This window comes from Dermacentor variabilis, chromosome 3 (genome assembly GCF_050947875.1).
Source record: "Dermacentor variabilis isolate Ectoservices chromosome 3, ASM5094787v1, whole genome shotgun sequence".
Taxonomy (NCBI): domain Eukaryota; kingdom Metazoa; phylum Arthropoda; class Arachnida; order Ixodida; family Ixodidae; genus Dermacentor; species Dermacentor variabilis.
In genome coordinates this window covers 36,382,495-36,397,236 of record NC_134570.1, presented here as the reverse complement: position 1 = coordinate 36,397,236, position 14,742 = coordinate 36,382,495, and the positions used below count along the sequence as shown (strand labels likewise).

At 50.4% G+C, this 14,742-nt stretch overlaps 1 protein-coding gene across 2 annotated transcripts in view; it reads right to left on the bottom strand.

The window, feature by feature from the left end:
* LOC142575417 (uncharacterized) overlaps positions 1-14,742 on the bottom strand; it is a 629,386-nt gene that overhangs the window by 428,198 nt on the left and 186,446 nt on the right. The gene's annotated exons all lie outside the window — the stretch shown is intronic.

The window sequence follows — 14,742 nt, the reverse complement described above, 5'->3', positions numbered from 1 at the left end:
ATGATCGACATGATACAACACGTCCTTCCTATTATCGCGTCACATACGGAACGAAGATGTTAAGGCCCGTCATTCGGTGTATAATTGGCTGCGTTTTTCTCACCATCCCCAGTTTGTTTATGTGTACAAGCTGAAATAAAGACTTGACTTGGCCATTGTTATACTTCAACGCCTGGCCGCAAGTATACATCCCCGAAAAGCCTACTTACCCCGCGTCCATCACCGGCCCGCAAGGTTTCTCACCAGTTAACGCAATGCGAGGACGTGGGGAATCAGCATTTGCAAGACCAGCATTTGTGACGAAGGTCCCAGCACCTCGAAACTTTGTCCTTCCGAGTTTGGTGCAGACATTAAGCGAAAAGCGTCGATGGTACAGAAAGCCACGAAAGCGCTCTTGAAGTACCTCAAGTCGACAGGTCTTGGGAACCGTGCGTAGACTCGGTGCACTGTGCGGTCCACTGTGCTCGAAACTGTGCTCTCTTTCTCTCTCTCTTCATCCCCATACCCCCTTCCCTCAGTGCAGGGTAGCAAATCGGACGTGCGTCTGGTTAATCTGCATGCCTTTCCTGTCTTCTATTTCTCTCTCTCTCTCTTAAGCGAAAACCAAGCTGCTAAATTTTGGCGACGCTCAGACCACAACCTGTGCTGAACCCCCGAGTACAGAGCGAGCAGTCTTTTGAGCACTCGGTCTGGAGAGTGACGAAATGACTTACGAGATTAGGAAGTTTGCGAGTATATAAGATGGAGTGAGCTGACGCAAGACAGGGGTCATCTGAGATGGCTGGGACAATACCGGACAAAGAATGATGATTTGCAAACCAAGTGACGAGCCTGGGCGACTTGCGGGGGGGGGGGGGGGGGTAGTGCTACTTAATTCATACGAGTGGCTTACGTGTCCGCAGACCCTCTCCGCATAACCTTTATTGCTAGAAAAATGACTATACCGAGAGGAAGAAAGGAAAACAAGAAAGAAAAAAAAGAAAGTCAACCGACGAAGGAAAACTAGAAACTTTCGAGATCCGTGATGCCGGAGAGAAAGAAAAGGGCGAAATAATTCGGCCGTGCCTCCGCGTGCTTTACTTCGTGTGGACCACACCCCTGCGCACTGGAAGATAACGAACCACGTAACTTCTCCGCGTGGCGTTGGCTGTACGCGGCTAAGTGAGCGAGAGCGCGACGGCGGCAAAAGGAAAACACGACGAAAACAATGGGGCGATCGTGTGCGCGCGCTGGCGAAGAATGAAGCCCCCGCCGAGGGCTGGCTACTTTCGTTTTACCAAGATCGAACACCGCCAGCTCTGGCGTGGCGGGCAAAAAAAAAAAAAAAGAAAGCAGAGCGGGGTATGTGGCGCGCAGTGCATGTATATAGCATGCATAAGGGCGCCGGCTCGGATGGAAGGCTATTTCGCGCTCGAGCTTTGGCGAGCTCCGCGTTTTTGCCTCGCCTCTTTCGGCCGAGCACGCGCATCGCACGCTGGCGCGCACCTAGGTAAATTGCCGAACGGAGGAAGTAAAATCAAAAGCGCACGAGGCACGCGAGAGAAGAAGGAGATAAGTTCCGCGAGAAAAGCGGGAATACGTCACGGCGGTCAGCGCGTGTGCGCGGGGAGGAAGAGCGGAGGAGCACGCGCGCACCTTTTATTTATGCGCGCTTACGCAGGTGTGCGCGACCGTGCGATAAATTACGACAGCGCGTAGTAAGGGACGCCGAAGGGAAAGAAAGAAAGTAGACAAAATGTGGGAGGAGAGAACTGGAACGTGATGCAGCGAGAGCGGAGAGGACACGCCGCCCTTCGTATCGAAAGCGATCCCGCGCACACAAAGGGAGCACAAGATAGCTCGGAACTTAAATGCATGCGGAGTTAAAGAGAATTCTACATCGACGTTGAGACACCGCGTAGACCATCATTAACATGGAGCTCCACTTGCTCTCTCAGATGAATGTTCACGAACGCACGAACAATCTATGGTGTGGGCAAGGTAGTGTACATAAACTATACGTTCGTGTGCCTCCAAGTTCAACGACATCAAAAACAGCTCGTAAAGACACACGAAAGCGGGAAAGCAGGGATTTAAAGGAGGAAGGCGTGTACGGAGACGGAGGGAAAGGGGGTAAGCGTGGAGAAGGAGCGTCGTGCTGGTCAACGGGGGAAAGACCATTACTCAAGCGATTGTACGCCCTTATTTTTCCTACATCTCGGTGTTTCATGATGCGTGTAAGCATATCCACGAAAGCAAGCCTCGCAGGCTCGAGAGGAACGTCGCGCGGAACAAGATGTATATTCCTCGCGAAAAAAACAAATAAATAAAAAGTAAAGCTGAGCTCTTTTCTCCCCGTCTTTTGTGCTGTCTTCCCAACCTCCACCGTATACCGTAGCCTCGTCTTCAGCGCCCCCCCCCCCCCTTTTTTTTTCTCCCGAAATCTCAACCGCGCGCACGCATGAAGCAGGCTGCTATCGGAGCGCATCTAAGTTGCTAAACGAGATGACCGCGCACCGCCCTCCTTCGTGCCGTGTATACCTATGGCAAGGCTCACGCGGGCTCACCCCGGAGGTTTCTAGAATTAATCAGCCCTTCCTCCTTACGCGCCGATTTTCTCTGGGTATTTTAAGAACCTCGGGAGGCAGCGCCCACGATATGAGCCGAGGAACAGGTAAAGACCGCGCGTGCAGACTGCAGCGCGAAGAAACGAGCGGGGGCACAAAAGGGCGGCATGGTGCGTCGCGTCGTTGCGCGGATATGGAGAGCGAGAGAGAGAGAGAAGTCAGAACGCACTGGTGCACCTCCGATCGTTACGTTGCACGGGGTTCGTGTTCCGGACGGCCTGACAAACGACGGCTCGTGCGCATGCTCTCGCGTCGTTGTTGTGCGGCCTACACAGCCTCCCGTAAAGCCTACCTGGGCTTCTTGTGTACAAGAACGCAGAGAAGAGAGCGCGTGTGCGCACGCGAAGCTTCACATAAGAGAGCACTGTAGAAGGAGAGAGATATGTGCGAGCTAGGAAATGGGAGCAACGTACACCACACATGAGACACATTGCGATTAGCGCACGCATCTCTTGGCCGGTGTGTACTATACAGCAGCCGCTATTCGAGCGAGCTCTCTTCTTCCATTGGTGCAGTGGGGAAGCAGCGTTGTTTTCTTCCCGAGGCGGCGTTCATCTCCATCCGCGGAAAGTGCGGAGAAGCCAGAGGGAGGGACAGCGTGTGCCGTAGGAGTTATAGGGTGCTGTGGCGGAGAGGCACCTCGCGTTGGCCCTGCAGCTTGGAAGAAGGCATCCGTGGACGCCGCGGGCCTGGCATATGCGGGGTCAGGGCAGGTCGCTCGCTCGCTCGTTTCCAAAGCGACTCGCGTGCGCGCAGGGGTGTAGCTACGAAACACTAACTGCGCAAGGAAGAGAATACCGAAGAAGGAAAAAGGCCGGGCCGAACCGGCGGCCGCGTCAATTATGAAATCATTTCGAAGATAGAGTGCGTTTTCCAGAACGGTCGGCGCCACTTCTCCTTCACGAGCGGGTCGCTTTTGGATGGGACGCCGCCGTATTCTTCGCATGCGCGAGCTGTATAAAGTGCGAGCGCGGGCATATTTTTGTCCGAGAAAAAAAAAAAGGCAAGGAGAAGAAAAGGAGATGTTTGCAGTTCGGCGCGCGTCTGCGTGTCTGCGTCGAGTGCGAGCGTGGTTTAGGGAACGCGTGAGACGTGAAGGCTCCGCGGCCCGGCGTGAGCGTCGGGCAACGCTGTGCCGGCCGGCAAGAGTCTCGACGGCCGCTGCTCCACCTGAATACGTAACAAGCTCGTACGCGCATCTCCGTTGCTCGTAATGGCCGCTCTCCTTAACCTGACCGCCGTCACTCCTCTTTTGTTGTTGTTCTTTTTTTAAGACTAAAACGAAGCATCAAGAGAATCCCGGGACCAAGTACGAAATGAAAGACTATTAAGATTTCATGGTGGTCCCGCGTCTTCCGTTCCTCATTTTTTTTTTTCTCCTGCGGGTACCCGCGCCACGCATGCATGAATCCTGGTGGTGCATGCGTTTAGTGCGTGCCGAGGCAACGCTGTCAGGATGCGTTGGGTTTCGGGCACGATTTGGGGCATTATTAAGGGCCTGTGTACGCGTCTTAACGCAGCTGATATAGAGATTCGGAGCGTTTCGGGCCTTGTTATCATATTGCCCATGGTGGAGCATATCAAAGGGGTATACACTACATTCACTAAGCTGCGCAAGACTACACAGCACGCCGAAAGCCACCTAGTTCGCAGGCCACTGGGAAACGTGAGTTCTTTTGCCTGTCTTTCCTTCTTATAGGGAGATTATGTGTAGGTCAGGCATTGTCTAAACTGCGGCTATACCCGGAGTAAGTGATACGACAAAGCGCATCATGTAAAAAACGCAAAATTAAACAAGTTTCGCTGTTGGTAAATTCCTTACCTTGCTGTACTTTGCTGGTTCGCGTTCTGCGTTTGACCTCGGTATAGTCAAACAGATATACGCGTTTAGCCGGCGACGAAAGTTTCCACGGCTTCCGCTGCAAACGTGAATTTCTGCTCTATTGAGGCGTCGTGGTTCTATACTAACGGGTCAATGTGTAGGTCACAAAGGTAATTCTGCAACACTGGAAATATGAATGCGAGGCTATGTCGCCAGGCTTCGTGGCGGTTCAAGGCCTGCATATATTCACGAAAACCTCTTACGCTAGAATTTTCCTACGATAAAATTTGAGCCAGTCCTGATGCTGGACATGTCATCAGCGAAGGCGGTGGTGCAATGCCAAAGAACACTTACGAAAGAAGAGCTTGGTGAATTCGGCCCCAAACTCTTTAGCAAATCCCGTGTCCCGACAACTTTTGTGGCTCACCGAGAATTCGCCATTTCCTTCGTTCTTTTGACCCCGGAACCTGAGAGTTCGGCTGTATAAGCGGAGTCGACCGTGCCTCACAGCTATTGTATTATACATAATCTGTCGTATCCTCTCCTTCGAATCCTTTTGACCTGCATATGCCGCACTATCGATTTTTTTTCTGCCGCTACATATCCGAAAACAACGTACGTGCACATCCGCTCTGCGCGTCTTCGCAAAGTAATCCGATAAGAAAACGCGTCTGAGGAAACGAGTTTAAGCTCGCCGCTTACTCGCGTTTAGAGACTTCCTCGTTCGCCTGGGAACCGTGGCGCCACACCGAGAAAAAAAGATTACCGAGCCCATTTTTCCGCGAGGTGACCGATCATTACGAGCTCTGCAAGATTGATTTACAAGATTACCCATGCGATACCGAACGGCCAGCATTACCTTATGCTTCGCGTAAAGAGCGAGTCGATTCTATTTATTTTTTTTTCGTTTGTATTTACGAGAAAAAAAAAAACAAATAGAACAAACAGAAGCTTTCGAGCAACGATCCGAGCTTTCAAGGAGCGAGCGCTCGATCAACCTGCAGCGCGCAAAACAAACCAGTCGGGCGCCACCTGCCCCACACACATGCATGCGCGCCGGCATGCACTACGTCCAGCTCGTTTTCCTGATAGATATTACCAACTGGACGGCGTCAGGTACAGCACCGCCCTGTGGTACACAAGCGATGCCATACGCACGCCACGCGTGCTCGTTTCTGACGGACAGCCCAAAATTGTTTCCTGCGCTGGCCTGCGTATAAGCTATAGCTCCGCCAGAAATTAGGCACTGGTATCTCTCTCCCTCTCTCTCCGGGGAGACTTGATATATCTACTGTCGTGGGCGGCCTATCGAGCGAGGGCGCTCCATAAGCGCAGCAATTGGTTTAAGGAGGCATGCATCGGTCAAGCCAGCGTCAGTGCGTATATGCGCGAGACAACAAAATCGCCCGCCTGCAAACAGCCCCGTTGTTCTTTCTCCTCGGCGCAAACGCATCGTACACATCGTACGTGAACTGCGGTGCATATGGTACATCTCTCCACTTCCTTCCCTTCCGCTACCCCCTGCCCCTCTTATTTGCCTCGCCTCCAGAGGCAAAGCACCAGGGTCGGTTTCCCAAAGAGGGTTTACTCGAAACCACAGCCCGATTATCCTTTTCTACGTCGCCGAGAAGAATGCTACATAGCCATGTGCGGTGCATATAGTACAGCCTTCTTCCCGACGTGTCATGCGCGTACGGAAAGTGGCTCCCCATCCATCACACGATGATGGCTAATCTGTGGCTCGAGCGCGGTCGTTGCGACATCGCTACACTTCAAAATCGATCAAGCTTGTTCGAGATCGGCTCGCGCATCCAATCGCGTCACCCCTTCTCCGAGCGAAGATCGCCCCCTCATTCATGACCCGCGGTGCGTAGCTTACAGTGCCGATGGGCGACGTTCGGCTATACACGTTCAGAACTGACACTCAGAACCGTCGAGGTTCCTCGGAACCGTATAGCGTCTTCTACACAGATTACCAGAGGTAACTCTGACGCTAATACCTGCGGGATCCGCATGGCTGTTCATGCTGCGTGAGAATGATGGACGTGCCCAAATGCCTAAACTTCGCCCGTCTGGCTTCAAACAGCTTCGTGACTTTTCGACCTGCAGTCCATACTTGTACGAAGCGTTCACTTGAACAAGGCGAGGGCGCGAAGCTGTAAGCTAGACCTTTTCAAGAGCTAAGGAGTAGCCGGCGCATTAAATTTTGCGTCAACATCTCCTCATGTACAGTGTCAATAAAAAAAATTAAAAAGCTGTTAAGAAAACTTTAAAGACACACTTGAACCTCGCACGCATATATTAATCTTCGTGTGACAAGTACGTCTTACTGGCGTAAGACGAAACTAAATTAAAATGGACGTTTGAAAATAATGAACGAGTTGCATGGCGAAGTAATTATTCCATTGATCCAGAGCCAAGGTGTTCCCAAGGAAGGTTATTAAGACAAATCAGTTCCTATAGTGCAGATGCCAGCCAGGAGTAGTGTCGGACATATTACTAAGCGAAGGTTTCATGGCCGGCCAACAGCAAACAGCTCTTACGAAGGACAACCTTTGCAAATTAGGTCCCGGATCCCCGCGTCTTGCATATCTTGCAATTTCCCCATCGTTCTTGTGATACAAAGTACGTATACGTACAGCAGTGTGCAATATCCGGCTCATCAGGTGGGGCATCCCGCGAGGTATAATTCTGCTACATTCTTTCAGACACGAGAATCCCTGCGATTTGTGAGAACATCAGTTCCACGTATTGTTCGGCGCCAGTGAGGGTATATAGTGGATGTGCACGCACAGCCTAGACTCTAAAACAAAATTACACCCTTTCAAGGTTCAAGGTTCAAGGTAGTGTCAAGGTTCTAGCGCACCTTGACACTAGACCATTGTCCCTCGACACGATTTTCACATGCCGCCGACAGAAGACATCGCAGGTGAAGGCGACGAAGAGACTACTTCGGTTTTTGAAAGAGACGGGATTGGACAAGCGGCGGTGACAGTGATACCACGTACCACGCCAGATTGCTGGACTCTAACGGACGATGTGTGTGTGCTGTGATATGCTCTCTCTCTCTCTCCCCCACATCTTTCATCGTCCCCATCCCTCTCCCATGTGTAGGGTAGCAAACCGGTTAAGCTAAACTGGTTAACCTCCCTGCCTTTCCTTCTCCACTAACTTTTTCCTTCCTTCCTTACACCCTTTGAGTCGTATCTTGCCGCACAACAACAAACGTCATCTCTCTTGTCCGCATTTCCTTTCTTTAACGGTGCGAGCCCGGTACTTCCCAGTAACGAACGGCATGCGCGTTATCAGCATGGCATGCATCCCCGACAGGAAAGTAGCGGGCGCGGCGATTTCAAGAAAGGAAACGCAAGCAAAGCAGATGACGATTATCATCGTGTGGCAGATATACACCCTAAAGGGTGTACGTTTGTACAAGAGTGTATACTGCGGACGTGCACCGAAGTGCAAAACTGTCCTTTAACGTCATCACCTGCGTCATGTGGGTCCTCATCCGAACCAGCCGTCATGTATACTTGCGCAACAGGACTCGTGAACCACATTTCCGCGGCATGTTGAACTTTATGCGGGAGACAAGGATTACGTGCAGATAATGTTTGACGCCGAAGGGCTCAACAATGCTCTTTCTTAATTTTTTTTAAAGGCCGCTATTGAAGAAAGCCCATCTATTATGTTACTAATTTTAGTTAGAGCACCGAGACTATGGGTGGTACACGCAACGGCAGCTAAGTTTAGCTATACGTCAGCTATAAGTATACATGCAGCTAAAGCATGGAGATTTCTTCCGAGTTGTACCCCTGACAGCGGCTAAGGTTAGCTTAAATCAGCTGAGTTTAGCTAAAGCATATATATTTTATAGTGGAACACGCAACGGCACACGCAATGTACAGAAACTCGAAAAGTTAGGCAGGAGCGAGAAAATGCGGATGAGGATATGGGCGCCCATTTTATTTTCCTCCCTACATCCGGGAACGGCCCGTAAAACCTGCCGCGTCCGTTCTGCCGTTCCGGGTATATACGCGATGGAATAAAAGAAAACAGAAGAAACAACGCGTAGGCAGCATCTTGGAAACCAAGGATGGGCAGAAAACGATAAAGGAGGCGAGAAGGGCAACTATAGGAGGAAGTTAACTGAGACGCGAATAACGCTAAAAGCAAACTGTGCGTCTCAAAAGGAATGCAAAGTTAACGCCAAAAAAACAAGGCTGGATCCGAGGAAGCCAGCTAATCGCACCCTCACGGTTGCAAGGGCAGGCAGGCTTCGGTATACAGACGACGTGGTCGTAAAATCTGGCGCGTAAAAAATTAATAATAAAAAAAAAAACTCGACATGGGGAGGACGCGAGTGCAGAGCGGGTCAGCCGCGAGGATGGTGCGCTTGCGACATCGTGTTGTGCAACGGAAATGACGTCAATGTGCGTTATATGCTTCTACGTACGTGACGATGTCATGCAGTGGGCAGCATAAAGTATGCTTGAAGACGTGGAGCAATTTTTTTAGCCATCCCACTCCAAAAATTTGCTAAAAGATGCATTGACACCGCAGTTAAGATCATATTGAACTGCTTGACGCACGCATTTGGTAAACTGTTATCTGGAGTGCCCGTGTATTTAATAGCACAATTTAAGGCGGGAGATCTCTAAAGTGGTGACAGTTTCAGCATTTCTGTTAAGCAAACGTGACTTTATTGCTGTTTGGCTTCCATTTTGAAATTGAAACATGTACCCTATAGTGAATAGTTTATATAGTAAGGTAATTAATAAATCATTTTAATTTGCCTTTTGGGCACTGAAATTTGTCGGGCATGTAAAATTCACCTTCTATAAGTGCACCTGAACAGACGAAACGCCGCTATCTGTCACAGGCGATTTTTTTGAAAAAAAAAAATGAGCGAGAAACGAGCAAAAAACAAATGGTATATATGCACATATAATGCTTACCACATCCTGTTTTCTAGTCCTGTATTGTTTTATTCTTCTTCATTTGTGCTCACAGAAAAGATGGAAGCATACAATACGATAGCGTTACTGATGTATCGACCTGAAACTCTGAACGCCCGTGTGGTCTCATTCGCGCAATGTAGGCGTCCTTGCATACAAGCAAGAGATTGAAAACGTGCAACAAACACCGCTGCGACCAGCATTCGAGGTGGGAGAAGAAATAGCTGCAGAAGGATATAGTGTGCTGGTTTGATGCAATCTGTCTGACTGTTTTACCCCCGCAGAACCATCAACATTTGGTCCTAAGTAGGCAACCTGGCTCCAAACAGCACTCGCTTGACTTTAAGTATACGGCGGTCCGTCCCAGGACGTACATCACTAAGCATAAAAGAAACGGCCCGTAGTTTCGCATACCCGAATAGCTCAGCATACCGCTGTCTGTGTAGAGTATAAGCGCGGGCAATTAGACTCGCTGGCACAGATAAATGGCACTCTAAAGATCTTATCGCGAATTCGAAGTCAGGCCTTATTCAGGCTAAAAGTGCCATAAGGAGGCGGAATGGGCAAAAATTACACTCGATGGTGCTATTATCCTTTTAGGAGCAGAACGTGGGGGGTATCGTTGGTTGCCGGTAGTATATATGTCGAACGAAAAAGCAATAATGACAAAGAAGAGAGAGAGAGAGAAAAAAAGAAGTGCAAGAACGCAAGAAGCTAACACATTTTATACAGAGGTTAAGTGTTTGCCATAATTATGAAATATACGCCGGGTTACTCGAGGGAATTTTCGAAAGCCTGCAAATGGGACAACAGCGTAAATTGCGCGATTGAGCGGAACCACGTGCGCACACCACATGAAAAGATGATAAATTTGCAAAAGTGCCCAGCTGAAGTTATATGCAAGCCGATATTGATTATTCTATCGAAAGGAAGAGGACGTGTTTCTAAGCTGTGAAAATATGCGATACTTTAGAGGATAACGGTTGATGTGTAACCCTGACTCACCAATATACGAAACGGCGAGGAATAAAATCCTGCGTGTAATTGAACAATAAAACAGAAACATTAGGATAATTGAAGTCAAAGGATGAGTCACACGAACGTCAACGGTGCCTTTGCATACCATTCATAAGCTAACCTATAGGTTTCTTTCTACTCCTCAACTCCTTTCTTAGAATTGATTTTAAACTGGTGGCAGCTATATAGGCGTCGCCGGCTGCGCCTTGTTTCAGAGCTCATGATAACAAGAAAACAAAACGAGAAAAGTCGTCAGCCATTCCACTCCGTGAAGGCTGATGACCAGCGAAGCTGGTTAGCACAAGACGCAGAGGTGAGACAGAATTATGAACAAAGGTATTATTATTGTTATTATGGGGTTTTACGTGCCAAAACCACTTTCTTATTATGAGGCAGGCCGTAGTGGAGGGCTCCGAAAATTTCGACCACCTGGGGTTCTTTAACGTGCACCTAAATCTAAGCACACGGGTGTTTTCGCATTTCGCCCCCACCGAAATGCGGCCGCCGTGGCCGGGATTCGATCCCGCGACCTCGTGCTCAGCAGCCCAACACCATAGCCACTGAGCAACCACGGCGGGTGAACAAAGGTGCGAACACATTTGTTGTCCCGATGGGTGGTCATCGGGACGATGGTGCGCACACACATTCTCGTATCACTTATGTTATTAAATGCGTAAGCATTTATGTGCCTACCCAACGAGAAATTTGTCCGTCACGTAAGTCAATGAATGGCTCATACCCACGTAAGCAAGCAAGCAAGCAAGCAAAAAAAGAAAAAAAACAACTACCTGAAAGTTTACTGATCTTGAAAATGGCGCCTGTTGATAACTAATCCACCGAAGATGCATAAGCTTTTGCATAGAATGAAGCCATTTTGCATCAAATTCGGGAGCTGAGTTTTTGCACACGCAGATTTGTTGACGGAAACCAAAAATACGGTGAACCCTAACCGCAAACAGCTTCGCTGTAAAAAAACTTGGAAAACTAGTAAATACATTTACAATTCCATAGACGAGATGGAACAATCCACAAACAATGTAAAGTTCACAGACTTACAATTCAACGATTGTGTGCAAATAATAACGACTACCATTTCGATATCTAAGCACAAACGCCCGACACCAAGTAAGCGGTCGCATTCATAAAGCTTTTCGTTGTCAAGTGCTCTTTGCTGTTGGCTGCCGGTACTCATTAATGATGTGTAAAGCACCAGGACTGGCTGGAATTCGCTCTTACGAACAATTCTATAGCGTCAGATGTTTTTGAGAATACCGGGCTCAGGGAGCCGAATTCACAAAGCTTTTCGTTCTTAAGCGCTGTTTGCCATTGGCTAGGCACTTGTTCCAATAATATATGCCCCCGATGACAAGTGGCTGTCACTCGCACTTACAAACATTTCTAGCGTAAATGGGCCCAGGTCGCGAAGGGAAGGCTGACTGCGAGTTCTCTTCCGAGCAGCGTGGCGATGTCACGCGCGTATCTCTGTTTCTTCCATCTTCGTATCGCCAACTACCGAACGATTTATTACGCAGCGCCAGACTCATGAACCCGGCAACCGTGCAGGCCTCAGCAGCCCTCTGTGTTTTTTTTCTCTCTCTCTCTCTCTAATTTCTTCGTTCACGGCGTCGAATTACACGTCCGGCACCCCGACGGTCCCCCACGGTTACGCGTGCAGGAAAAAGACCGGCTGCAAAGCACGGAGAGACTGCCTCGCCGCTGTATACTATACAGCCTCATATATTGCGGCCCACGGCTATCTCAGGGGGCACCCGCAGCAGCGCGCCAAAGTACCGTATACTACCGGATCGCGTCACGGCGTCGGCCGGTCGGTCACGCGCCCATTATCACGTGCGAATTGCGGAGCGATCCCGATATCCGCGTGAGACGCGGAAAGCCGCGCGCCAACGGCAGCACAGCGGTGGCGCACGGCGGAGAAATCCAAAACGCGAACGTGGGAATCGCTTCAAGGAAATAACGGGGCGGCAAACGGCGTCGGGGTTAGCCAAGCCACCAAAGGGTGAAAAAGCGCGAGCAAGAAGCAGCCCGTATAACATACACAGACAACAACAACGCAAGACGGAGACGGCTGCTAACGGGCTCCGCGCACGCGCTGGCATCGACGCGCACACAACGCGCGCCTTCTTCGCGGTAGCGCCAACCGGTGGTGCTGAAAGCCGGCTTGGCGCGGTGGCGTATGGTCAAGCAGCATGCGCTGAATAAACATGGCGCGCCGTGGCGGCCAATGCTCGGCCGGTCACCCTCATCTGCAGGCGGAGCGCGCGCCGGCCCCGACGAACGAGAAGCAGCGGGCGCGAGCCTCCTTCGCGGCCGCGATTATAAGCGTGTACGCACACACTATATACCGACCGCCGACTCGATTATAAGTCCCACATCCGCGGCCTTTTGTCTTTTGGGAGAACCGCAGCGTTCGAACGTATGGTGGCCGCGGCAATCAGTTTGCCCGTTGCAAGGCCGGCGGGCGGAAAGGTCCGCGAACGCTCCCTCCGGTGTATAGAGGCTATCGGTCGAGACTTGAATCGCGTAGCGTTGTTTCGAACCGAACGGCATGCATGCGATAGTTAGGAGAGCGCCGATCTCGTTGTAAATGCGCTGCGGCTGTGCACCACCGCGAGGGTGCGATTGATTATTCTGCGTGTGTTGTTACCGGAGATGGTGATGCGACACCAATACGTAACCGGTTAACCGGCTGTTTAACGTTGAGTCGGCGTGAATTACCGTATCGGAAATTAATCACGCAATACTTGCTCGCACTCGCAAATCTATAAAGAGTAAATAAAGTTTGTCATGACATGCATACTCTTGACGTCACGGATTCTTGATCGGGCCGTTATTCGCAGCTTGCGCCGTACTGTACCGAGCCCATATGCCGAAGATAAGTAAATGAGATATCGGTGCACCATGTTACTCTATACTAGTGGCTCTCAACGATAGCGGCGTTAAGGACTTGATCACATATAAGCCGTTTACAAATTATTTCCGTTTCGTTTCATCCTGGCAGTACAAATAAAGTCGACATCAACGTCGCATACCTCTGTTTCGTAACGTCCTTTCAAGTGTGACCCCTCGTATACTACACTGTATACCACGATAATTCCTATCGTGAATTCCATTTTAAAACTCCCACCACGCCCCAGGCGCCAATCGACACGCTCAATTCTCTCGCAGCGGCCGTTGCCTCTTTGTCTCGCCATCTTCTCGTCTTGGCTCCGAGCCGCGTGGTTCGCAGCCAAAGCTCGGGGCAAACGCGCACACTCGGAGTTTGCACATTCCTCGGGCCCAATTGTGCGGCAAATATACCGGCCAATGGCGAGCCGAAAGCGCGCGACCTGCCGACCTACCTACCTTCGCATATATACGGGGGCGGTGGCGGCGGAGCCAAGAAAAGAAAGCAGCACCGCGTTCGTGCCTCGAGACTCCCTGTTTCCATGAAAGCAACAAGCGCACAGGACTGAAACTGTATCCGTTGGACGAAACAATCCAAAGAAAGCGTCAGCGAAACAACGCATATACACGGCGAGCGACGTCGCGAAAATCCTCCGCGCGTGGCGCATTTACCATTGGCGCTCCTCTCGCTTCATGAAATATTTGTTTCTGCGATGACGTCTTCCCGGGAAGCTTAAGTTTGGCTCGTGTTCTTAGGCGGGCTCGACCTGGCGCATTCGAGCCACACACGGTATTAGTTACCCGCCCCCTAATACGTGTGCGCGCCCCTGTTTGCGCGAGGACGTGTAGGTGCTGCACTTCGCGGCAGCGTGTTCTTGCGCATCGTCTTGCTAATACAGTGCAGTATTATGGAAGCGGAAACTGTAGACGTTGTCAATTCATCGCGCAATAAATGTATAGAGCTCCTATATAGCAAGTGACCATGGCCTGTGGAGAGGCTAGCGCGTATACGTGTGCTGGCCAACCCTCGCAAGGAAACGATGTGACCCCCGATGGATGCACCGAGTCAAGGCAACTTTATGTGCTGAGGTCTGTGGGTTTGGCTGACAATTAGCCGTCTCTTATTCGTTGCGTCCTCCTTTCGCAACAGTGCACGATATTAAGTAGGCGCAGACGAAGTACGTATATACCGTCCTTTAAGTATGGCACGCGCGTGTGCGTCAGTCGTTGTGTACTATTTGCCTCATTCGTTCGCGCTATGCCCCAGGAAGGTTATTTAGGGATCACCTTGTTTTATAAAAGAGCCATATGGCGCTTCCGTCCGACGGAAATATGTAAAGAACAGAAAGTAGAGAGAGAGAGAGGACGAGAGCGCGGTCCTGTCCGGGGGAGACAAAAAGAAGCGACGTCGCCTGGCCTAAATTTCTCGAGCGCC